This window comes from Rana temporaria, chromosome 8, assembly GCF_905171775.1.
Source record: "Rana temporaria chromosome 8, aRanTem1.1, whole genome shotgun sequence".
In the NCBI taxonomy this organism is placed as follows: domain Eukaryota; kingdom Metazoa; phylum Chordata; class Amphibia; order Anura; family Ranidae; genus Rana; species Rana temporaria.
The window spans coordinates 13,952,359-13,958,385 of record NC_053496.1 but is presented as its reverse complement, the minus strand read 5'-3'; the positions used below and the strand labels follow the sequence as shown (position 1 = coordinate 13,958,385).

The 6,027-nt window shown below is 45.9% G+C and overlaps 1 pseudogene; it reads right to left on the bottom strand.

The window, feature by feature from the left end:
* Positions 1-1,530: 1,530 nt before the first annotated feature.
* LOC120912462 lies at positions 1,531-1,680 on the bottom strand (annotated as a pseudogene).
* Positions 1,681-6,027: the final 4,347 nt, after the last annotated feature.

The window sequence follows — 6,027 nt, the reverse complement described above, 5'->3', positions numbered from 1 at the left end:
TTACACTTTAGGATACGAGGGTGTAAGACACTTACGCCGCTCGTATCTGAGCCTAATTTAAGCGTATCTGGTTACCAGAATACGCTTAAATTAGCGCGGGCGCACATTCAGACTTAGGCTGACGTATCTACTGATACGCCAGCCTAAGTCTCTCTGAATCTGGCTAATGGACTCTGCACGCTACCACTCATACAGAAAAGCCCAGAGCAATGAAACATAGTGAAATAGGAGAAGGGCTGGCATGACAGGGTTAACTGGGAACGGGTAAGCTGGGCTGCTTTGTTACAAGCAGCTGGATTGGATGGTGTTTTCCCTTTGGTAAGTGGCTGCTTTGTTACAAGCAGCAGGATTGGACTGGAGGAGGTGGGGAGAGAATGGGAGGTCATAAAGGGGGGATGGAGCCCACCCTCGTGACCACACAGAGTGAGGAGAAATTCCCGCCCACCCTCCCCTATGGTTATGTTTATGTTTTTGTGTGTGTGTGTCTTTGGTGTTGTTTGTGTCTGCTTTGTTTTACTGCACAGGAATCGATGGAGAGTTTGTCGTGGCAGCGGGTGTTTGGCCTCTGCTGGTGAGGAATGGTACCGTCGATAACAGAAGTTAGGACCTGTCGGTGAGATGGGTCCGGATATTGGGAATTTTCAGAGAGAGGAGGTTATCGGAAAATATTGGCTCGGGGCCCTGCGGTCACGAGTTTTGTCTCTGAGCCAGCCGGTCGTCTTGAGGCCAGTCAGTTTGAGTTAGAGACCGCAGGGCAATTCATAGTCATATATATTGGATAGGTTTCCTGCAGAGATCAACACGAGGTGGAGTGAATAACAGATGTTTAATATTTATGTTAATTTAAATTCGTTAATAAAGTAAGGCTGCTACGGCCTACATATTTTTCCCCAACCTTCGTGTGGTCTCAGTTAATAATAAGTACGGGGAATTGGTTGGGTATTGGGGATAAAGAGGGTTTTGGAAAATAGAGGGACATCTGTTATACCATAGTCAATTGTGTATAACAAAACGTCCCACACTCCGCTTGAGTGCTTTCGTCATATACCACTTCCTCCCAGTCCGAATCTAGATATCAGATATTCCAACCACTGACAATGACAAAAGACGATACTTGCTTGATTGCTGAACATGGACTATTTATTAGAACCAGAATACAAGTCTTTGTTATACACTTTTAACACAAGGGGTTAGATAACGAGGTAGGGCTGGCTCCTGGATCCTCCCCCCCCCCCTCTAGCAACACTTTAGCAGACAACTTTATATGATTTAACCTTTTATAGTTGAAAAAATACAGTAGAATAGGGGGTGTACCATCGTCCTAGTATTCTAATATAGATTGAGGGGCTTCAGGGATTCCCCATAGACCCCGAAACTCCAACAGGAAAAATTGGGCGGGGAGGACTATACCGGTACTACATATATTGGTTGAATACAACCAGAGTAATTCACATTGGGTAAATTTTGAAAAATGTATTCACATAAAGACATCAAAAACAAGGTAAAAAATACAGTTTTTGCAGTCGAGTTTCCCGCAAATTATGCAGTCGAGTTTCCCGCAAATTATGCAGTCGAGTTTCCCGCATTTAGGGAAATCGCAGGGGTCAGCACAGCCGGAGTGCAATGGCCGAGCCTCGCCCTGGGAGAACCACCATGGTGTCTCCCCTGGCAGGGAAACTCGACTGCATAATTTGTGGTAGTGAGACTGCCTGTCTCATGACTCCAATTCCTTCACTGATACCTCACCCTTTTGTAATGGAAGGGATTGCACGACCGGTGACCTGATTGTGGTCAATGTATTTTGTATTGTATTTTATTGTTATGTATTTTTTACCTCGTTTTTGATGTCTTTATGTGAATACATTTTTCAAAATGTACCCAATGTGAATTACTCTGGTTGTATTCAACCAATATATGTAGTACCGGTATAGTCCTCCCCGCCCAATTTTTCCTGTTGGAGTTTCGGGGTCTATGGGGAAAGCCCCTCAATCCAGACAACTATATAATTAGCGTGTTAATTAACACTGCACTTAAGGCAGCCCAGGTGACCAGACAGTCCGTCTCCGGAGGTCAATGTGATCAGCTCTTTCAATGATCATGTATTGTTCAGAATTAAACAAACTAAGAATAGTCTTTACATGTGACTTAGACATGCGAGGTGGATGGGGAGCTGAAACAAGAGTTTCCCAACCTTTCCAAGGGATTCTGAGTTCCATGGGCCCTCCCGTCACAGCATGTATTACGGTATGTCTATATAGACACTGCATAGTACCATTTTTGCATCTGTAAGTGATTGTTTTTCTGTTCTTGTTTGCAAAATAAGTGCACTACACAATTTTTATGTCCGTTCAACATCTTTTGTACTGTGTGTATTGGTAAGTCCCTTTTTAAAGTGTTAAGCCACGCCCTTAAAAATTAGCTATACCCAGTTTTTACTGCAGTATGTGCTTCAGCATAGCTACTTCTTCAAAAGAGGCTACCATCCCAAGACCCTTATGCAGGCATGAATTAAGGGCTGATCAACCAAGACCATAAGAAAGGAGGGACAGTAGTTGTGAAGGATGCTTCAGTAAATTCTCCCTGCTAAGTAATATGGTGTGTAACAGGTGATTTCAGGTATGACTCACTCCTCGGCTAACAGGTTGTTGATATGGTAATGACCCTTCCTCAGCCAGTCCTATTTCAAAGGGTAAATGGTCTATTGTGTGTGTGAAGGAGCCCTGTGTTTACTGTTTACTGTTATTAGATAAGTGGCTCATGTTAATTATTCTGATTGCTTCATTGTGGTAATCATCCCTTCTATATGCGGGTCCAAGCTGTCTAGATAATGTATTCTGTACAACTAGTAATTAACGTCACTGATGTCATTATCTAAAGAAATGTGTCTGGCAGGTTCGGTGCCAGAGGGTCTAGAGACTGATTAGTTCAAGGAGATATCATTGTTTCCAAGGATCTGTATTGAAGACCCCCACTGTGTGAGGGGGGGGGGGGCGGAGATTTGGCATTGTAACAGTTTGTAAATTACATATAAGCTCTGTGTTATAAAATTAAAGCTGTCTTGTTCCAGTAGTAAGCTCTGACTCATGTGTGGCTTATGGGTGATTCCAGGAATATTCCCCCTCGTGGAATACTGGGTGATTTTCTTTATGGGAAGAAGGGAAGACTGACGGGGAGATCATTCTAATACCGTCACAGTAGTTTGCTCTGGATAAGGACTTATCCAATAATAGGCCCAGTTGCTCCAATCTGTGTTTTAGGTCCAGCAACAACTTCTGAAAGTTGGGTATTTACCGTATTTATCGGCGTATACCGCACACTTTTTTGCCCTGAAAAACCGGGCAAAATCGTGGGTGTGCGATATACGCCGATACCCGCTTCCCGCGCTTTGTTCGAACCACTGCGCCGACATATACCGAGCACAGTACACTCGGGTATAGTCGGGCAGGCTCGGCTCCTCTCGCTGTCACTTCCTGTAAGTCCTGTACGTCCTTTATGTGAGAGGAGCTGAGCCCGCCCGACTATACCCGAGTGTACTCCGCTCGGTATATGTCGGCCCAGTGGTTCGAACACAGCGCAGGAAGCGGGGATCGAGCGGGGATGGCCGCAGAAGGACGCCGGACCGGACGAGGCCGCCGATGGACGCGATGGACGACAGGCAAGACACCGACGAGGGGCATCCAAACTGTATTTTTTTTTTTTGCAGGAATCTTCCTTCAAGTTCGGGGGTGCGCGCTATACGCCGGGGCGTGTTATAGCCCGATAAATACGGTATATGAATTTCTGTAGAATTTGCCCTGGCTGTCAGGGCTTGGGAGGACTGGCCTTTTAATGAGAGATCATCCATGTATTCTACAACAAGAGTCGCCTTATAATGGAGCAGAGCTAGGCAAGCATTAAAAAAATAAAAACCGAACTTGAATCTAATTGATTAAGTGATGAGCTTACTCAATCACTTATTAACCACTTATTGACCGCCTAACGCTGATATACGTTGGCAGAATGGCACGGCTGGGCACAGGCACATACAGGTACATCCCCTTTAAGAACCCAGCCATGGGTCGCACGCGTGCGCTCGCGACACGGTCCGAAGCTCCATGACCGCGCCCGAGGGACCCGCGGACCCGATCACCACCAGTGTCCCGCAATTGGTCACAGGAGCTGAAGAACGGGGAGAGGTGAGTGTAAAAACACCTTCCCCGTTCTTCTCTGTGGCGCCGTCATTGATCGTCATTTTTTGGTGCTCAGATGCAGTGTAGCTTTACTTTAAGGGATAAATCATGAACAACCAACCAAATGCTAGCAAGGTACCAACCACCAAGAAAGCTGTGACCATCAAACTAAATTTACAATGGGAGGGTGGAGAACATGTCATTGCAGGAATTAAAGGTCACTGTCTGTACCCCAACCTTTGTTAAATAAAGCCCCAAGCCCACCCCCACATAGCTTCATCCAATCAAGCTGGTATGTAAGGCTGGGTTCACACCTATGCGAATTGGATGCATCCAATTCGCAATAGCAGGAGATTTTGACTGGCTCTATCTGGATCCGGCGTTCTATCGATTTGTGCCCCCCGTCGAAAAGTGCCCGCGCATGCGCAGACCGGAAGGGCACTCCAGCTGAGTTGCTGGAGTGATGTCCCATAGCGCATGCACACATCGTAGGAGCCTTTTCGACGGGAGATACCATTTCTTGGCCACAATTTAATGCTATGCAAACATCGGAGGGACACCATATTTGTCATATTGTGCCTCGCTGTTACGCCGCGGGTTTACAGCGAGGCACACTCTGATATCTACAGTGTCACTCCGTTCTTTGCATAGCTTTAAATTGAGCCCATGAAATGGTATTGCTTGTCAAAAAAAAACTTCTATGATGTGTGCATGCACTATGGTGACGTCACTCCAGCTGAGAGGCAACTCTGCTGGAGTGCCCTTCCGTTCTGCGAATGTGCGGGCACAAATCGATAGACATATCTCTGGAGTGGCTCCGGTGCAAATTTTCACCAGTGTCCTGTGCGTCTTTTGGTCCGTTTCAGGTCCAAATTCAGCCAAAATTTCAGGCTGAAATTGGACCTGAAACGGTGAACCGGGATGCACCGGACCCTTGCTGTTAGCCACGTGCGGCGATGGTGTGAACCCAGCCTCCAAACCTTTTCTAAAGCCCACATGCAGCCAAAAACATAAATAGAATAATCAGCACAAGTGAAGGATGGCTCCTTGAGCACTAGTGAAAGAGAGCCTGGACTGCTGGGAGCGTGTTTCTTTAAGTGGCTTTGCATATTTAGCATTTTAAAGCCTAAGTGCTGCCAGGAACAATAAAAAAATCAGCACAAGGGACATAATGTTAATGTTTTAGGCTGGCCACTAGGTGGTGCTTCCGTTGAGTTCGGCGTAGAATATGTAAATTACTAGATACGCCGATTCACGAACGTACGCTTGCCCGTCGCAGTAAAGATACGCCGTTTCCGTAAGAGATACGCTGCGTAAAGATAAAGCTGCCCCCAGGAGGCGTAGTCAATGTTAAGTATGGCCGTCGTTCCCTCGTCGAAATTTGAAAATTTCATGTTGTCTGTGTAAGTCGTCCGTGAATAGGGCTGGATGTAATTTACGTTCACGTCGAAACCAATACGTCCTTGCGGCGTACTTTGGCGCAATGCACACTGGGATATGTACACGGACGGCGCATGCGGCGTTCGTAAAAAACGTCAATCACGTCGGGTCACGAGTAATTAACATAAAACACGCCCCCCATCTTTATTTGAATTAGGCGCGCTTACGCCGGCCGCATTTACGCTACGCCGTCGTAAGTTAGGAGGCAAGTGCTTTGTGAATACAGTACTTGCCTCTACAAGTACGATACACTACGCCGCCTTAAAGTTGCGGCGGCGTCTATGAATCTAGGTATATATGTATGTCATGTGATGTAATATCTCCCATGATCTTCTTTTTAATAAATTATTAAAATTTAAAGTATTATATTTAAAAAATTTCATTCAGCCCCGGTATAGTTCCATTGTCCTATCTATTC